The sequence below is a fragment of the Coffea arabica genome, chromosome 11e, assembly GCF_036785885.1.
Source record: "Coffea arabica cultivar ET-39 chromosome 11e, Coffea Arabica ET-39 HiFi, whole genome shotgun sequence".
Taxonomy (NCBI): Eukaryota; Viridiplantae; Streptophyta; class Magnoliopsida; order Gentianales; family Rubiaceae; genus Coffea; species Coffea arabica.
This window is the reverse complement of record NC_092331.1, coordinates 33,730,677-33,747,176: the sequence shown is the minus strand read 5'-3', so window position 1 is coordinate 33,747,176 and position 16,500 is coordinate 33,730,677. Positions and strand designations below refer to the sequence as shown.

Below are 16,500 nucleotides of genomic sequence, written 5' to 3'. Positions count from 1 at the left end.
CTTCAGATCCTCCTTCACCCTTCGAAAAGAAGCAAAATATTAAGCAATCGTTCCGACGGAGCTAAATTACTACAGGATAAAGAACGAATAGGAAATTTGGATTTCGAAACAAAAAAGAGAGGGGTGCAACACGAGGACTTCCCAGGGGGTCACCAATCCAAGTACTACTCTCGCCCAAACACGCTTAATTTCGAAGTTCTGATGGGATCCGGTGCATTAGTGCTGGTATGAGCGCACCCGCCATATTCCTTTCGCTTTATTCTTTTAAACTACCCCGTCCTGCGAAGCAGTGTGGCTTTTCTAGACCGAAATTCATTTTAAGCGTCAATTCAAGCATTTTCCTATTATCCTTTTATTTATTTGCTTTCATAATTTTTTTTGTTATTGATTTGCCCCCTGTTTTTTTCCATCATCCCGCAACTCTACATTATCATGAAATCAATCCTTCACGCTTGCCCTGATACATTTGCGCCGACAAATTTGAGCGACGATCCGGGCTTTGATCGAGCCGTACCGTTCCTGATTTGTCTCGCGCCTTCAGATCCTCCTTCACGCTTCGACAAGAAGCAAAATATTAAGCAATCGTTCCGACGGAGCTAAATTACTACAGGATAAAGAACGAATAGAAAATTTGAATTTCGAAACAAAAAAGAGAGGGGTGCAACAAGAGGAATTCCCAGGGGGTCACCCATCCTAGCACTACTCTCGCCCAAGCATGCTTAACTTCGGAGTTCTGATGGGATCCGGTGCATTAGTGCTGGTATGATCGCACCCGCCATGTTCCTTTCGCTTTATTCTTTTAAACTACCCCGTCCTGCGAAGCAGTGTGGCTTTTCTAGACCGAAATTCATTTTAAGCGTCAATTCAAGCATTTTCCTGTTATCCTTTTATTTATTTGCTTTCAAATTTTTTTTTTGTTATTGATTTGCCCCCTGTTTTTTTCCATCATCCCGCAACTCTAAATTATCATGAAATCAATCCTTCACGCTTGCGCTGATACATTTGCGCCGATAAATTTGAGCGACGATCCGGGCTTTGATCGAGCCGTACCGTTCCTGATTTGTCTCGCGCCTTCAGATCCGCCTTCATGCTTCGAGAAGAAGCAAAATATAAAGCAATCGTTCCGAAGGACCTAAATTACTACAGGATAAAGAACGAATAGGAAATTTGGATTTCGAAACAAAAAAGAGAGGGGTGCAACACGAGGACTTCCCAGGGGGTCACCAATCCAAGTACTACTCTCGCCCAAACACGCTTAATTTCGAAGTTCTGATGGGATCCGGTGCATTAGTGCTGGTATGACCGCACCCGCCATATTCCTTTCGCTTTATTCTTTTAAACTACCCCGTCCTGCGAAGCAGTGTGGCTTTTCTAGACCGAAATTCATTTTAAGCGTCAATTCAAGCATTTTCCTATTATCCTTTTATTTATTTGCTTTCATAATTTTTTTTGTTATTGATTTGCCCCCTGTTTTTTTCCATCATCCCGCAACTCTACATTATCATGAAATCAATCCTTCACGCTTGCGCTGATACATTTGCGCCGACAAATTTGATCGACGATCCGGGCTTTGATCGAGCCGTACCGTTCCTGATTTGTCTCGCGCCTTCAGATCCTCCTTCACCCTTCGACAAGAAGCAAAATATTAAGCAATCGTTCCGACGGAGCTAAATTACTACAGGATAAAGAACGAATAGGAAATTTGGATTTCGAAACAAAAAAGAGAGGGGTGCAACACGAGGACTTCCCAAGGGGTCACCAATCCAAGTACTACTCTCGCCCAAACACGCTTAATTTCGAAGTTCTGATGGGATCTGGTGCATTAGTGCTGGTATGATCGCACCCGCCATATTCCTTTCGCTTTATTCTTTTAAACTACCCCGTCCTGCGAAGCAGTGTGGCTTTTCTAGACCGAAATTCATTTTAAGCGTCAATTCAAGCATTTTCCTATTATCCTTTTATTTATTTGCTTTCATAATTTTTTTTGTTATTGATTTGCCCCCTGTTTTTTTCCATCATCCCGCAACTCTACATTATCATGAAATCAATCCTTCACGCTTGCACTGATACATTTGCGCCGACAAATTTGAGCGACGATCCGGGCTTTGATCGAGCCGTACCGTTCCTGATTTGTCTCGCGCCTTCAGATCCTCCTTCACGCTTCGACAAGAAGCAAAATATTAAGCAATCGTTCCGACGGAACTAAATTACTACAGGATAAAGAACGAATAGAAAATTTGAATTTCGAAACAAAAAAGAGAGGGGTGCAACAAGAGGAATTCCCAGGGGGTCACCCATCCTAGCACTACTCTCGCCCAAGCATGCTTAACTTCGGAGTTCTGATGGGATCCGGTGCATTAGTGCTGGTATGATCGCACCCGCCATGTTCCTTTCGCTTTATTCTTTTAAACTACCCCGTCCTGCGAAGCAGTGTGGCTTTTCTAAACCGAAATTCATTTTAAGCGTCAATTCAAGCATTTTCCTATTATCCTTTTATTTATTTGCTTTCATAATTTTTTTTGTTATTGATTTGCCCCCTGTTTTTTTCCATCATCCCGCAACTCTACATTATCATGAAATCAATCCTTCACGCTTGCGCTGATACATTTGCGCCGACAAATTTGATCGACGATCCGGGCTTTGATCGAGCCGTACCGTTCCTGATTTGTCTCGCGCCTTCAGATCCTCCTTCACCCTTCGACAAGAAGCAAAATATTAAGCAATCGTTCCGACGGAGCTAAATTACTACAGGATAAAGAACGAATAGGAAATTTGGATTTCGAAACAAAAAAGAGAGGGGTGCAACACGAGGACTTCCCAGGGGGTCACCAATCCAAGTACTACTCTCGCCCAAACACGCTTAATTTCGAAGTTCTGATGGGATCCGGTGCATTAGTGCTGGTATGATCGCACCCGCCATATTCCTTTCGCTTTATTCTTTTAAACTACCCCGTCCTGCGAAGCAGTGTGGCTTTTCTAGACCGAAATTCATTTTAAGCGTCAATTCAAGCATTTTCCTATTATCCTTTTATTTATTTGCTTTCATAATTTTTTTTGTTATTGATTTGCCCCCTGTTTTTTTCCATCATCCCGCAACTCTACATTATCATGAAATCAATCCTTCACGCTTGCGCTGATACATTTGCGCCGACAAATTTGATCGACGATCCGGGCTTTGATCGATCCGTACCGTTCCTGATTTGTCTCGCGCCTTCAGATCCTCCTTCACGCTTCGACAAGAAGCAAAATATTAAGCAATCGTTCCGACGGAACTAAATTACTACAGGATAAAGAACGAATAGAAAATTTGAATTTCGAAACAAAAAAGAGAGGGGTGCAACAAGAGGAATTCCCAGGGGGTCACCCATCCTAGCACTACTCTCGCCCAAGCATGCTTAACTTCGGAGTTCTGATGGGATCCGGTGCATTAGTGCTGGTATGATCGCACCCGCCATGTTCCTTTCGCTTTATTCTTTTAAACTACCCCGTCCTGCGAAGCAGTGTGGCTTTTCTAGACCGAAATTCATTTTAAGCGTCAATTCAAGCATTTTCCTATTATCCTTTTATTTATTTGCTTTCATAATTTTTTTTGTTATTGATTTGCCCCCTGTTTTTTTCCATCATCCCGCAACTCTACATTATCATGAAATCAATCCTTCACGCTTGCGCTGATACATTTGCGCCGACAAATTTGATCGACGATCCGGGCTTTGATCGAGCCGTACCGTTCCTGATTTGTCTCGCGCCTTCAGATCCTCCTTCACCCTTCGACAAGAAGCAAAATATTAAGCAATCGTTCCGACGGAGCTAAATTACTACAGGATAAAGAACGAATAGGAAATTTGGATTTCGAAACAAAAAAGAGAGGGGTGCAACACGAGGACTTCCCAGGGGGTCACCAATCCAAGTACTACTCTCGCCCAAACACGCTTAATTTCGAAGTTCTGATGGGATCCGGTGCATTAGTGCTGGTATGATCGCACCCGCCATATTCCTTTCGCTTTATTCTTTTAAACTACCCCGTCCTGCGAAGCAGTGTGGCTTTTCTAGACCGAAATTCATTTTAAGCGTCAATTCAAGCATTTTCCTATTATCCTTTTATTTATTTGCTTTCATAATTTTTTTTGTTATTGATTTGCCCCCTGTTTTTTTCCATCATCCCGCAACTCTACATTATCATGAAATCAATCCTTCACGCTTGCGCTGATACATTTGCGCCGACAAATTTGATCGACGATCCGGGCTTTGATCGAGCCGTACCGTTCCTGATTTGTCTCGCGCCTTCAGATCCTCCTTCACCCTTCGACAAGAAGCAAAATATTAAGCAATCGTTCCGACGGAGCTAAATTACTACAGGATAAAGAACGAATAGGAAATTTGGATTTCGAAACAAAAAAGAAAGGGGTGCAACACGAGGACTTCCCAGGGGGTCACCAATCCAAGTACTACTCTCGCCCAAACACGCTTAATTTCGAAGTTCTGATGGGATCCGGTGCATTAGTGCTGGTATGATCGCACCCGCCATATTCCTTTCGCTTTATTCTTTTAAACTACCCCGTCCTGCGAAGCAGTGTGGCTTTTCTAGACCGAAATTCATTTTAAGCGTCAATTCAAGCATTTTCCTATTATCCTTTTATTTATTTGCTTTCATAATTTTTTTTGTTATTGATTTGCCCCCTGTTTTTTTCCATCATCCCGCAACTCTACATTATCATGAAATCAATCCTTCACGCTTGCGCTGATACATTTGCGCCGACAAATTTGAGCGACGATCCGGGCTTTGATCGAGCCGTACCGTTCCTGATTTGTCTCGCGCCTTCAGATCCTCCTTCACGCTTCGACAAGAAGCAAAATATTAAGCAATCGTTCCGACGGAGCTAAATTACTACAGGATAAAGAACGAATAGAAAATTTGAATTTCGAAACAAAAAAGAGAGGGGTGCAACAAGAGGAATTCCCAGGGGGTCACCCATCCTAGCACTACTCTCGCCCAAGCATGCTTAACTTCGGAGTTCTGATGGGATCCGGTGCATTAGTGCTGGTATGATCGCACCCGCCATGTTCCTTTCGCTTTATTCTTTTAAACTACCCCGTCCTGCGAAGCAGTGTGGCTTTTCTAAACCGAAATTCATTTTAAGCGTCAATTCAAGCATTTTCCTATTATCCTTTTATTTATTTGCTTTCATATTTTTTTTTTTTGTTATTGATTTGCCCCCTGTTTTTTTCCATCATCCCGCAACTCTAAATTATCATGAAATCAATCCTTCACGCTTGCGCTGATACATTTGCGCCGATAAATTTGAGCGACGATCCGGGCTTTGATCGAGCCGTACCGTTCCTGATTTGTCTCGCGCCTTCAGATCCGCCTTCATGCTTCGAGAAGAAGCAAAATATAAAGCAATCGTTCCGAAGGACCAAAATTACTACAGGATAAAGAACGAATAGAAAATTTGAATTTCGAAACAAAAAAGAGAGGGGTGCAACAAGAGGACTTCCCAGGGGGTCACCCATCCTAGTACTACTCTCGCCCAAGCATGCTTAACTTCGGAGTTCTGATGGGATCCGGTGCATTAGTGCTGGTATGATCGCACCCGCCATGTTCCTTTCGCTTTATTCTTTTAAACTACCCCGTCCTGCGAATCAGTGTGGCTTTTCTAGACCGAAATTCATTTTAAGCGTCAATTCAAGCATTTTCCTATTATCCTTTTATTTATTTGCTTTCATAATTTTTTTTGTTATTGATTTGCCCCCTGTTTTTTTCCATCATCCCGCAACTCTAAATTATCATGAAATCAATCCTTCACGCTTGCGCTGATACATTTGCGCCGACAAATTTGAGCGACGATCCGGGCTTTGATCGAGCCGTACCGTTCCTGATTTGTCTCGCTCCTTCAGATCCGCCTTCATGCTTCGAGAAGAAGCAAAATATAAAGCAATCGTTCCGAAGGACCTAAATTACTACAGGATAAAGAACGAATAGAAAATTTGGATTTCGAAACAAAAAAGAGAGGGGTGCAACACGAGGACTTCCCAAGGGGTCACCAATCCAAGTACTACTCTCGCCCAAACACGCTTAATTTCGAAGTTCTGATGGGATCTGGTGCATTAGTGCTGGTATGATCGCACCCGCCATATTCCTTTCGCTTTATTCTTTTAAACTACCCCGTCCTGCGAAACAGTGTGGCTTTTCTAGACCGAAATTCATTTTAAGCGTCAATTCAAGCATTTTCCTATTATCCTTTTATTTATTTGCTTTCATAATTTTTTTTGTTATTGATTTGCCCCCTGTTTTTTTCCATCATCCCGCAACTCTACATTATCATGAAATAAATCCTTCACGCTTGCACTGATACATTTGCGCCGACAAATTTGAGCGACGATCCGGGCTTTGATCGAGCCGTACCGTTCCTGATTTGTCTCGCGCCTTCAGATCCTCCTTCACGCTTCGACAAGAAGCAAAATATTAAGCAATCGTTCCGACGGAGCTAAATTACTACAGGATAAAGAACGAATAGGAAATTTGGATTTCGAAACAAAAAAGAGAGGGGTGCAACACGAGGACTTCCCAGGGGGTCACCAATCCAAGTACTACTCTCGCCCAAACACGCTTAATTTCGATGTTCTGATGGGATCCGGTGCATTAGTGCTGGTATGATCGCACCCGCCATATTCCTTTCGCTTTATTCTTTTAAACTACCCCGTCCTGCGAAGCAGTGTGGCTTTTATAGACCGAAATTCATTTTAAGCGTCAATTCAAGCATTTTCCTATTATCCTTTTATTTATTTGCTTTCATATTTTTTTTTTGTTATTGATTTGCCCCCTGTTTTTTTCCATCATCCCGCAACTCTAAATTATCATGAAATCAATCCTTCACGCTTGCGCTGATACATTTGCGCCGACAAATTTGAGCGACGATCCGGGCTTTGATCGAGCCGTACCGTTCCTGATTTGTCTCGCGCCTTCAGATCCTCCTTCACGCTTCGACAAGAAGCAAAATATTAAGCAATCGTTCCGACGGAGCTAAATTACTACAGGATAAAGGAAGAATAGGAAATTTGGATTTCGAAACAAAAAAGAGAGGGGTGCAACACGAGGACTTCCCAGGGGGTCACCAATCCAAGTACTACTCTCGCCCAAACACGCTTAATTTCGAAGTTCTGATGGGATCCGGTGCATTAGTGCTGGTATGATCGCACCCGCCATATTCCTTTCGCTTTATTCTTTTAAACTACCCCGTCCTGCGAAGCAGTGTGGCTTTTCTAGACCGAAATTCATTTTAAGCGTCAATTCAAGCATTTTCCTATTATCCTTTTATTTATTTGCTTTCATAATTTTTTTTTTATTGATTTGCCCCCTGTTTTTTTCCATCATCCCGCAACTCTACATTATCATGAAATCAATCCTTCACGCTTGCGCTGATACATTTGCGCCGACAAATTTGATCGACGATCCGGGCTTTGATCGAGCCGTACCGTTCCTGATTTGTCTCGCGCCTTCAGATCCTCCTTCACCCTTCGACAAGAAGCAAAATATTAAGCAATCGTTCCGACGGAGCTAAATTACTACAGGATAAAGAACGAATAGGAAATTTGGATTTCGAAACAAAAAAGAGAGGGGTGCAACACGAGGACTTCCCAGGGGGTCACCAATCCAAGTACTACTCTCGCCCAAACACGCTTAATTTCGAAGTTCTGATGGGATCCGGTGCATTAGTGCTGGTATGATCGCACCCGCCATATTCCTTTCGCTTTATTCTTTTAAACTACCCCGTCCTGCGAAGCAGTGTGGCTTTTCTAGACCGAAATTCATTTTAAGCGTCAATTCAAGCATTTTCCTATTATCCTTTTATTTATTTGCTTTCATAATTTTTTTTGTTATTGATTTGCCCCCTGTTTTTTTCCATCATCCCGCAACTCTACATTATCATGAAATCAATCCTTCACGCTTGCGCTGATACATTTGCGCCGACAAATTTGAGCGACGATCCGGGCTTTGATCGAGCCGTACCGTTCCTGATTTGTCTCGCGCCTTCAGATCCTCCTTCACGCTTCGACAAGAAGCAAAATATTAAGCAATCATTCCGACGGAGCTAAATTACTACAGGATAAAGAACGAATAGAAAATTTGAATTTCGAAACAAAAAAGAGAGGGGTGCAACAAGAGGAATTCCCAGGGGGTCACCCATCCTAGCACTACTCTCGCCCAAGCAGGCTTAACTTCGGAGTTCTGATGGGATCCGGTGCATTAGTGCTGGTATGATCGCACCCGCCATGTTCCTTTCGCTTTATTCTTTTAAACTACCCCGTCCTGTGAAGCAGTGTGGCTTTTCTAGACCGAAATTCATTTTAAGCGTCAATTCAAGCATTTTCCTATTATCCTTTTATTTATTTGCTTTCATATTTTTTTTTTGTTATTGATTTGCCCCCTGTTTTTTTCCATCATCCCGCAACTCTAAATTATCATGAAATCAATCCTTCACGCTTGCGGTGATACATTTGCGCCGACAAATTTGAGCGACGATCCGGGCTTTGATCGAGCCGTACCGTTCCTGATTTGTCTCGCGCCTTCAGATCCTCCTTCACGCTTCGACAAGAAGCAAAATATTAAGCAATCGTTCCGACGGAGCTAAATTACTACAGGATAAAGAACGAATAGGAAATTTGGATTTCGAAACAAAAAAGAGAGGGGTGCAACACGAGGACTTCCCAGGGGGTCACCAATCCAAGTACTACTCTCGCCCAAACACGCTTAATTTCGAAGTTCTGATGGGATCCGGTGCATTAGTGCTGGTATGATCGCACCCGCCATATTCCTTTCGCTTTATTCTTTTAAACTACCCCGTCCTGCGAAGCAGTGTGGCTTTTCTAGACCGAAATTCATTTTAAGCGTCAATTCAAGCATTTTCCTATTATCCTTTTATTTATTTGCTTTCATAATTTTTTTTGTTATTGATTTGCCCCCTGTTTTTTTCCATCATCCCGCAACTCTACATTATCATGAAATCAATCCTTCACGCTTGCGCTGATACATTTGCGCCGACAAATTTGATCGACGATCCGGGCTTTGATCGAGCCGTACCGTTCCTGATTTGTCTCGCGCCTTCAGATCCTCCTTCACCCTTCGAAAAGAAGCAAAATATTAAGCAATCGTTCCGACGGAGCTAAATTACTACAGGATAAAGAACAAATAGGAAATTTGGATTTCGAAACAAAAAAGAGAGGGGTGCAACACGAGGACTTCCCAGGGGGTCACCAATCCAAGTACTACTCTCGCCCAAACACGCTTAATTTCGAAGTTCTGATGGGATCCGGTGCATTAGTGCTGGTATGATCGCACCCGCCATATTCCTTTCGCTTTATTCTTTTAAACTACCCCGTCCTGCGAAGCAGTGTGGCTTTTCTAGACCAAAATTCATTTTAAGCGTCAATTCAAGCATTTTCCTATTATCCTTTTATTTATTTGCTTTCATAATTTTTTTTGTTATTGATTTGCCCCCTGTTTTTTTTCATCATCCCGCAACTCTACATTATCATGAAATCAATCCTTCACGCTTGCGCTGATACATTTGCGCCGACAAATTTGAGCGACGATCCGGGCTTTGATCGAGCCGTACCGTTCCTGATTTGTCTCGCGCCTTCAGATCCTCCTTCACGCTTCGACAAGAAGCAAAATATTAAGCAATCGTTCCGACGGAGCTAAATTACTACAGGATAAAGAACGAATAGAAAATTTGAATTTCGAAACAAAAAAGAGAGGGGTGCAACAAGAGGAATTCCCAGGGGGTCACCCATCCTAGCACTACTCTCGCCCAAGCATGCTTAACTTCGGAGTTCTGATGGGATCCGGTGCATTAGTGCTGGTATGATCGCACCCGCCATGTTCCTTTCGCTTTATTCTTTTAAACTACCCCGTCCTGCGAAGCAGTGTGGCTTTTCTAGACCGAAATTCATTTTAAGCGTCAATTCAAGCATTTTCCTGTTATCCTTTTATTTATTTGCTTTCATATTTTTTTTTTGTTATTGATTTGCCCCCTGTTTTTTTCCATCATCCCGCAACTCTAAATTATCATGAAATCAATCCTTCACGCTTGCGCTGATACATTTGCGCCGATAAATTTGAGCGACGATCCGGGCTTTGATCGAGTCGTACCGTTCCTGATTTGTCTCGCGCCTTCAGATCCGCCTTCATGCTTCGAGAACAAGCAAAATATAAAGCAATCGTTCCGAAGGACCTAAATTACTACAGGATAAAGAACGAATAGGAAATTTGGATTTCGAAACAAAAAAGAGAGGGGTGCAACACGAGGACTTCCCAGGGGGTCGCCAATCCAAGTACTACTCTCGCCCAAACACGCTTAATTTCGAAGTTCTGATGGGATCCGGTGCATTAGTGCTGGTCTGATCGCACCCGCCATATTCCTTTCGCTTTATTCTTTTAAACTACCCCGTCCTGCGAAGCAGTGTGGCTTTTCTAGACCGAAATTCATTTTAAGCGTCAATTCAAGCATTTTCCTATTATCCTTTTATTTATTTGCTTTCATAATTTTTTTTGTTATTGATTTGCCCCCTGTTTTTTTCCATCATCCCGCAACTCTACATTATCATGAAATCAATCCTTCACGCTTGCGCTGATACATTTGCGCCGACAAATTTGATCGACGATCCGGGCTTTGATCGAGCCGTACCGTTCCTGATTTGTCTCGCGCCTTCAGATCCTCCTTCACCCTTCGACAAGAAGCAAAATATTAAGCAATCGTTCCGACGGAGCTAAATTACTACAGGATAAAGAACGAATAGGAAATTTGGATTTCGAAACAAAAAAGAGAGGGGTGCAACACGAGGACTTCCCAAGGGGTCACCAATCCAAGTACTACTCTCGCCCAAACACGCTTAATTTCGAAGTTCTGATGGGATCTGGTGCATTAGTGCTGGTATGATCGCACCCGCCATATTCCTTTCGCTTTATTCTTTTAAACTACCCCATCCTGCGAAGCAGTGTGGCTTTTCTAGACCGAAATTCATTTTAAGCGTCAATTCAAGCATTTTCTTATTATCCTTTTATTTATTTGCTTTCATAATTTTTTTTGTTATTGATTTGCCCCCTGTTTTTTTCCATCATCCCGCAACTCTACATTATCATGAAATCAATCCTTCACGCTTGCACTGATACATTTGCGCCGACAAATTTGAGCGACGATCCGGGCTTTGATCGAGCCGTACCGTTCCTGATTTGTCTCGCACCTTCAGATCCTCCTTCACGCTTCGACAAGAAGCAAAATATTAAGCAATCGTTCCGACGGAGCTAAATTACTACAGGATAAAGAACGAATAGAAAATTTGAATTTCGAAACAAAAAAGAGAGGGGTGCAACAAGAGGAATTCCCAGGGGGTCACCCATCCTAGCACTACTCTCGCCCAAGCATGCTTAACTTCGGAGTTCTGATGGGATCCGGTGCATTAGTGCTGGTATGATCGCACCCGCCATGTTCCTTTCGCTTTATTCTTTTAAACTACCCCGTCCTGCGAAGCAGTGTGGCTTTTCTAGACCGAAATTCATTTTAAGCGTCAATTCAAGCATTTTCCTATTATCCTTTTATTTATTTGCTTTCATAATTTTTTTTGTTATTGATTTGCCCCCTGTTTTTTTCCATCATCCCGCAACTCTACATTATCATGAAATCAATCCTTCACGCTTGCGCTGATACATTTGCGCCGACAAATTTGATCGACGATCCGGGCTTTGATCGAGCCGTACCGTTCCTGATTTGTCTCGCGCCTTCAGATCCTCCTTCACCCTTCGACAAGAAGCAAAATATTAAGCAATCGTTCCGACGGAGCTAAATTACTACAGGATAAAGAACGAATAGGAAATTTGGATTTCGAAACAAAAAAGAGAGGGGTGCAACACGAGGACTTCCCAAGGGGTCACCAATCCAAGTACTACTCTCGCCCAAACACGCTTAATTTCGAAGTTCTGATGGGATCTGGTGCATTAGTGCTGGTATGATCGCACCCGCCATATTTCTTTCACTTTATTCTTTTAAACTACCCCGTCCTGCGAAGCAGTGTGGCTTTTCTAGACCGAAATTCATTTTAAGCGTCAATTCAAGCATTTTCCTATTATCCTTTTATTTATTTGCTTTCATAATTTTTTTTGTTATTGATTTGCCCCCTGTTTTTTTCCATCATCCCGCAACTCTACATTATCATGAAATCAATCCTTCACGCTTGCGCTGATACATTTGCGCCGACAAATTTGATCGACGATCCGGGCTTTGATCGAGCCGTACCGTTCCTGATTTGTCTCGCGCCTTCAGATCCTCCTTCACCCTTCGACAAGAAGCAAAATATTAAGCAATCATTCCGACGGAGCTAAATTACTACAGGATAAAGAACGAATAGGAAATTTGGATTTCGAAACAAAAAAGAGAGGGGTGCAACACGAGGACTTCCCAAGGGGTCACCAATCCAAGTACTACTCTCACCCAAACACGCTTAATTTCGAAGTTCTGATGGGATCCGGTGCATTTGTGCTGGTATGATCGCACCCGCCATATTCCTTTCGCTTTATTCTTTTAAACTACCCCGTCCTGCGAAGCAGTGTGGCTTTTCTAGACCGAAATTCATTTTAAGCGTCAATTCAAGCATTTTCCTATTATCCTTTTATTTATTTGCTTTCATAATTTTTTTTGTTATTGATTTGCCCCCTGTTTTTTTCCATCATCCCGCAACTCTACATTATCAAGAAATCAATCCTTCACGCTTGCGCTGATACATTTGCGCCGACAAATTTGATCGACGATCCGGGCTTTGATCGAGCCGTACCGTTCCTGATTTGTCTCACGCCTTCAGATCCTCCTTCACCCTTCGACAAGAAGCAAAATATTAAGCAATCGTTCCGACGGAGCTAAATTACTACAGGATAAAGAACGAATAGGAAATTTGGATTTCGAAACAAAAAAGAGAGGGGTGCAACACGAGGACTTCCCAAGGGGTCACCAATCCAAGTACTACTCTCGCCCAAACACGCTTAATTTCGAAGTTCTGATGGGATCCGGTGCATTAGTGCTGGTATGATCGCACCCGCCATATTCCTTTCGCTTTATTCTTTTAAACTACCCCATCCTGCGAAGCAGTGTGGTTTTTCTAGACCGAAATTCATTTTAAGCGTGAATTCAAGCATTTTCCTATTATCCTTTTATTTATTTGCTTTCATAATTTTTTTTGTTATTGATTTGCCCCCTGTTTTTTTCCATCATCCCGCAACTCTACATTATCATGAAATCAATCCTTCACGCTTGCACTGATACATTTGCGCCGACAAATTTGAGCGACGATCCGGGCTTTGATCGAGCCGTACCGTTCCTGATTTGTCTCGCGCCTTCAGATCCTCCTTCACGCTTCGACAAGAAGCAAAATATTAAGCAATCGTTCCGACGGAGCTAAATTACTACAGGATAAAGAACGAATAGAAAATTTGAATTTCGAAACAAAAAAGAGAGGGGTGCAACAAGAGGAATTCCCAGGGGGTCACCCATCCTAGCACTACTCTCGCCCAAGCATGCTTAACTTCGGAGTTCTGATGGGATCCGGTGCATTAGTGCTGGTATGATCGCACCCGCCATGTTCCTTTCGCTTTATTCTTTTAAACTACCCCGTCCTGCGAAGCAGTGTGGCTTTTCTAGACCGAAATTCATTTTAAGCGTCAATTCAAGCATTTTCCTATTATCCTTTTATTTATTTGCTTTCATAATTTTTTTTGTTATTGATTTGCCCCCTGTTTTTTTCCATCATCCCGCAACTCTACATTATCATGAAATCAATCCTTCACGCTTGCGCTGATACATTTGCGCCGACAAATTTGATCGACGATCCGGGCTTTGATCGAGCCGTACCGTTCCTGATTTGTCTCGCGCCTTCAGATCCTCCTTCACCCTTCGACAAGAAGCAAAATATTAAGCAATCGTTCCGACGGAGCTAAATTACTACAGGATAAAGAACGAATAGGAAATTTGGATTTCGAAACAAAAAAGAGAGGGGTGCAACACGAGGACTTCCCAAGGGGTCACCAATCCAAGTACTACTCTCGCCCAAACACGCTTAATTTCGAAGTTCTGATGGGATCCGGTGCATTAGTGCTGGTATGATCGCACCCGCCATATTCCTTTCGCTTTATTCTTTTAAACTACCCCATCCTGCGAAGCAGTGTGGTTTTTCTAGACCGAAATTCATTTTAAGCGTGAATTCAAGCATTTTCCTATTATCCTTTTATTTATTTGCTTTCATAATTTTTTTTGTTATTGATTTGCCCCCTGTTTTTTTCCATCATCCCGCAACTCTACATTATCATGAAATCAATCCTTCACGCTTGCACTGATACATTTGCGCCGACAAATTTGAGCGACGATCCGGGCTTTGATCGAGCCGTACCGTTCCTGATTTGTCTCGCGCCTTCAGATCCTCCTTCACGCTTCGACAAGAAGCAAAATATTAAGCAATCGTTCCGACGGAGCTAAATTACTACAGGATAAAGAACGAATAGAAAATTTGAATTTCGAAACAAAAAAGAGAGGGGTGCAACAAGAGGAATTCCCAGGGGGTCACCCATCCTAGCACTACTCTCGCCCAAGCATGCTTAACTTCGGAGTTCTGATGGGATCCGGTGCATTAGTGCTGGTATGATCGCACCCGCCATGTTCCTTTCGCTTTATTCTTTTAAACTACCCCGTCCTGCGAAGCAGTGTGGCTTTTCTAGACCGAAATTCATTTTAAGCGTCAATTCAAGCATTTTCCTATTATCCTTTTATTTATTTGCTTTCATAATTTTTTTTGTTATTGATTTGCCCCCTGTTTTTTTCCATCATCCCGCAACTCTACATTATCATGAAATCAATCCTTCACGCTTGCGCTGATACATTTGCGCCGACAAATTTGATCGACGATCCGGGCTTTGATCGAGCCGTACCGTTCCTGATTTGTCTCGCGCCTTCAGATCCTCCTTCACCCTTCGACAAGAAGCAAAATATTAAGCAATCGTTCCGACGGAGCTAAATTACTACAGGATAAAGAACGAATAGGAAATTTGGATTTCGAAACAAAAAAGAGAGGGGTGCAACACGAGGACTTCCCAAGGGGTCACCAATCCAAGTACTACTCTCGCCCAAACACGCTTAATTTCGAAGTTCTGATGGGATCTGGTGCATTAGTGCTGGTATGATCGCACCCGCCATATTTCTTTCACTTTATTCTTTTAAACTACCCCGTCCTGCGAAGCAGTGTGGCTTTTCTAGACCGAAATTCATTTTAAGCGTCAATTCAAGCATTTTCCTATTATCCTTTTATTTATTTGCTTTCATAATTTTTTTTGTTATTGATTTGCCCCCTGTTTTTTTCCATCATCCCGCAACTCTACATTATCATGAAATCAATCCTTCACGCTTGCGCTGATACATTTGCGCCGACAAATTTGATCGACGATCCGGGCTTTGATCGAGCCGTACCGTTCCTGATTTGTCTCGCGCCTTCAGATCCTCCTTCACCCTTCGACAAGAAGCAAAATATTAAGCAATCATTCCGACGGAGCTAAATTACTACAGGATAAAGAACGAATAGGAAATTTGGATTTCGAAACAAAAAAGAGAGGGGTGCAACACGAGGACTTCCCAAGGGGTCACCAATCCAAGTACTACTCTCACCCAAACACGCTTAATTTCGAAGTTCTGATGGGATCCGGTGCATTTGTGCTGGTATGATCGCACCCGCCATATTCCTTTCGCTTTATTCTTTTAAACTACCCCGTCCTGCGAAGCAGTGTGGCTTTTCTAGACCGAAATTCATTTTAAGCGTCAATTCAAGCATTTTCCTATTATCCTTTTATTTATTTGCTTTCATAATTTTTTTTGTTATTGATTTGCCCCCTGTTTTTTTCCATCATCCCGCAACTCTACATTATCAAGAAATCAATCCTTCACGCTTGCGCTGATACATTTGCGCCGACAAATTTGATCGACGATCCGGGCTTTGATCGAGCCGTACCGTTCCTGATTTGTCTCACGCCTTCAGATCCTCCTTCACCCTTCGACAAGAAGCAAAATATTAAGCAATCGTTCCGACGGAGCTAAATTACTACAGGATAAAGAACGAATAGGAAATTTGGATTTCGAAACAAAAAAGAGAGGGGTGCAACACGAGGACTTCCCAAGGGGTCACCAATCCAAGTACTACTCTCGCCCAAACACGCTTAATTTCGAAGTTCTGATGGGATCCGGTGCATTAGTGCTGGTATGATCGCACCCGCCATATTCCTTTCGCTTTATTCTTTTAAACTACCCCATCCTGCGAAGCAGTGTGGTTTTTCTAAACCGAAATTCATTTTAAGCGTGAATTCAAGCATTTTCCTATTATCCTTTTATTTATTTGCTTTCATAATTTTTTTTGTTATTGATTTGCCCCCTGTTTTTTTCCATCATCCCGCAACTCTACATTATCATGAAATCAATC

At 42.5% G+C, this 16,500-nt stretch overlaps 31 non-coding genes across 31 annotated transcripts; all 31 read right to left on the bottom strand.

Moving 5' to 3' along the window:
- Nucleotides 1-120: 120 nt before the first annotated feature.
- LOC140023878 (5S ribosomal RNA) lies at nt 121-239 on the bottom strand. The gene has a single exon (XR_011827843.1). It is a non-coding gene; the product is annotated as a 5S ribosomal RNA (ribosomal RNA).
- Nucleotides 240-655: 416 nt separating this feature from the next.
- LOC140032566 (5S ribosomal RNA) lies at nt 656-774 on the bottom strand. Its single transcript, XR_011836492.1, has one exon. It is a non-coding gene; the product is annotated as a 5S ribosomal RNA (ribosomal RNA).
- A 417-nt stretch (nt 775-1,191) lies between these two features.
- Nucleotides 1,192-1,310, bottom strand: LOC140023722 (5S ribosomal RNA). Its single transcript, XR_011827689.1, has one exon. It is a non-coding gene; the product is annotated as a 5S ribosomal RNA (ribosomal RNA).
- A 416-nt stretch (nt 1,311-1,726) lies between these two features.
- On the bottom strand, nt 1,727-1,845 carry LOC140024175 (5S ribosomal RNA). Its single transcript, XR_011828147.1, has one exon. It is a non-coding gene; the product is annotated as a 5S ribosomal RNA (ribosomal RNA).
- A 416-nt stretch (nt 1,846-2,261) lies between these two features.
- Nucleotides 2,262-2,380, bottom strand: LOC140032565 (5S ribosomal RNA). The gene has a single exon (XR_011836491.1). It is a non-coding gene; the product is annotated as a 5S ribosomal RNA (ribosomal RNA).
- Nucleotides 2,381-2,796: 416 nt separating this feature from the next.
- On the bottom strand, nt 2,797-2,915 carry LOC140022715 (5S ribosomal RNA). Its single transcript, XR_011826694.1, has one exon. It is a non-coding gene; the product is annotated as a 5S ribosomal RNA (ribosomal RNA).
- Nucleotides 2,916-3,331: 416 nt separating this feature from the next.
- On the bottom strand, nt 3,332-3,450 carry LOC140032564 (5S ribosomal RNA). The gene has a single exon (XR_011836490.1). It is a non-coding gene; the product is annotated as a 5S ribosomal RNA (ribosomal RNA).
- Nucleotides 3,451-3,866: 416 nt separating this feature from the next.
- Nucleotides 3,867-3,985, bottom strand: LOC140022714 (5S ribosomal RNA). The gene has a single exon (XR_011826693.1). It is a non-coding gene; the product is annotated as a 5S ribosomal RNA (ribosomal RNA).
- Nucleotides 3,986-4,401: 416 nt separating this feature from the next.
- Nucleotides 4,402-4,520, bottom strand: LOC140022713 (5S ribosomal RNA). The gene has a single exon (XR_011826692.1). It is a non-coding gene; the product is annotated as a 5S ribosomal RNA (ribosomal RNA).
- A 416-nt stretch (nt 4,521-4,936) lies between these two features.
- LOC140032563 (5S ribosomal RNA) lies at nt 4,937-5,055 on the bottom strand. Its single transcript, XR_011836489.1, has one exon. It is a non-coding gene; the product is annotated as a 5S ribosomal RNA (ribosomal RNA).
- A 419-nt stretch (nt 5,056-5,474) lies between these two features.
- LOC140031809 (5S ribosomal RNA) lies at nt 5,475-5,593 on the bottom strand. Its single transcript, XR_011835734.1, has one exon. It is a non-coding gene; the product is annotated as a 5S ribosomal RNA (ribosomal RNA).
- A 416-nt stretch (nt 5,594-6,009) lies between these two features.
- LOC140024174 (5S ribosomal RNA) lies at nt 6,010-6,128 on the bottom strand. Its single transcript, XR_011828146.1, has one exon. It is a non-coding gene; the product is annotated as a 5S ribosomal RNA (ribosomal RNA).
- A 416-nt stretch (nt 6,129-6,544) lies between these two features.
- Nucleotides 6,545-6,663, bottom strand: LOC140024547 (5S ribosomal RNA). Its single transcript, XR_011828521.1, has one exon. It is a non-coding gene; the product is annotated as a 5S ribosomal RNA (ribosomal RNA).
- A 417-nt stretch (nt 6,664-7,080) lies between these two features.
- LOC140022712 (5S ribosomal RNA) lies at nt 7,081-7,199 on the bottom strand. The gene has a single exon (XR_011826691.1). It is a non-coding gene; the product is annotated as a 5S ribosomal RNA (ribosomal RNA).
- Nucleotides 7,200-7,614: 415 nt separating this feature from the next.
- On the bottom strand, nt 7,615-7,733 carry LOC140022711 (5S ribosomal RNA). Its single transcript, XR_011826690.1, has one exon. It is a non-coding gene; the product is annotated as a 5S ribosomal RNA (ribosomal RNA).
- A 416-nt stretch (nt 7,734-8,149) lies between these two features.
- On the bottom strand, nt 8,150-8,268 carry LOC140032644 (5S ribosomal RNA). Its single transcript, XR_011836569.1, has one exon. It is a non-coding gene; the product is annotated as a 5S ribosomal RNA (ribosomal RNA).
- A 417-nt stretch (nt 8,269-8,685) lies between these two features.
- On the bottom strand, nt 8,686-8,804 carry LOC140022710 (5S ribosomal RNA). Its single transcript, XR_011826689.1, has one exon. It is a non-coding gene; the product is annotated as a 5S ribosomal RNA (ribosomal RNA).
- Nucleotides 8,805-9,220: 416 nt separating this feature from the next.
- Nucleotides 9,221-9,339, bottom strand: LOC140022709 (5S ribosomal RNA). Its single transcript, XR_011826688.1, has one exon. It is a non-coding gene; the product is annotated as a 5S ribosomal RNA (ribosomal RNA).
- Nucleotides 9,340-9,755: 416 nt separating this feature from the next.
- On the bottom strand, nt 9,756-9,874 carry LOC140032561 (5S ribosomal RNA). The gene has a single exon (XR_011836487.1). It is a non-coding gene; the product is annotated as a 5S ribosomal RNA (ribosomal RNA).
- A 417-nt stretch (nt 9,875-10,291) lies between these two features.
- LOC140024384 (5S ribosomal RNA) lies at nt 10,292-10,410 on the bottom strand. The gene has a single exon (XR_011828357.1). It is a non-coding gene; the product is annotated as a 5S ribosomal RNA (ribosomal RNA).
- A 416-nt stretch (nt 10,411-10,826) lies between these two features.
- LOC140024173 (5S ribosomal RNA) lies at nt 10,827-10,945 on the bottom strand. Its single transcript, XR_011828145.1, has one exon. It is a non-coding gene; the product is annotated as a 5S ribosomal RNA (ribosomal RNA).
- A 416-nt stretch (nt 10,946-11,361) lies between these two features.
- Nucleotides 11,362-11,480, bottom strand: LOC140032560 (5S ribosomal RNA). Its single transcript, XR_011836486.1, has one exon. It is a non-coding gene; the product is annotated as a 5S ribosomal RNA (ribosomal RNA).
- Nucleotides 11,481-11,896: 416 nt separating this feature from the next.
- Nucleotides 11,897-12,015, bottom strand: LOC140024172 (5S ribosomal RNA). The gene has a single exon (XR_011828144.1). It is a non-coding gene; the product is annotated as a 5S ribosomal RNA (ribosomal RNA).
- A 416-nt stretch (nt 12,016-12,431) lies between these two features.
- On the bottom strand, nt 12,432-12,550 carry LOC140024586 (5S ribosomal RNA). Its single transcript, XR_011828562.1, has one exon. It is a non-coding gene; the product is annotated as a 5S ribosomal RNA (ribosomal RNA).
- Nucleotides 12,551-12,966: 416 nt separating this feature from the next.
- On the bottom strand, nt 12,967-13,085 carry LOC140023364 (5S ribosomal RNA). The gene has a single exon (XR_011827333.1). It is a non-coding gene; the product is annotated as a 5S ribosomal RNA (ribosomal RNA).
- A 416-nt stretch (nt 13,086-13,501) lies between these two features.
- LOC140032559 (5S ribosomal RNA) lies at nt 13,502-13,620 on the bottom strand. The gene has a single exon (XR_011836485.1). It is a non-coding gene; the product is annotated as a 5S ribosomal RNA (ribosomal RNA).
- A 416-nt stretch (nt 13,621-14,036) lies between these two features.
- LOC140023363 (5S ribosomal RNA) lies at nt 14,037-14,155 on the bottom strand. The gene has a single exon (XR_011827332.1). It is a non-coding gene; the product is annotated as a 5S ribosomal RNA (ribosomal RNA).
- Nucleotides 14,156-14,571: 416 nt separating this feature from the next.
- LOC140032558 (5S ribosomal RNA) lies at nt 14,572-14,690 on the bottom strand. The gene has a single exon (XR_011836484.1). It is a non-coding gene; the product is annotated as a 5S ribosomal RNA (ribosomal RNA).
- Nucleotides 14,691-15,106: 416 nt separating this feature from the next.
- On the bottom strand, nt 15,107-15,225 carry LOC140024171 (5S ribosomal RNA). The gene has a single exon (XR_011828143.1). It is a non-coding gene; the product is annotated as a 5S ribosomal RNA (ribosomal RNA).
- A 416-nt stretch (nt 15,226-15,641) lies between these two features.
- Nucleotides 15,642-15,760, bottom strand: LOC140024585 (5S ribosomal RNA). Its single transcript, XR_011828561.1, has one exon. It is a non-coding gene; the product is annotated as a 5S ribosomal RNA (ribosomal RNA).
- A 416-nt stretch (nt 15,761-16,176) lies between these two features.
- LOC140023361 (5S ribosomal RNA) lies at nt 16,177-16,295 on the bottom strand. The gene has a single exon (XR_011827330.1). It is a non-coding gene; the product is annotated as a 5S ribosomal RNA (ribosomal RNA).
- Between the last annotated feature and the right edge of the window lie 205 nt (nt 16,296-16,500).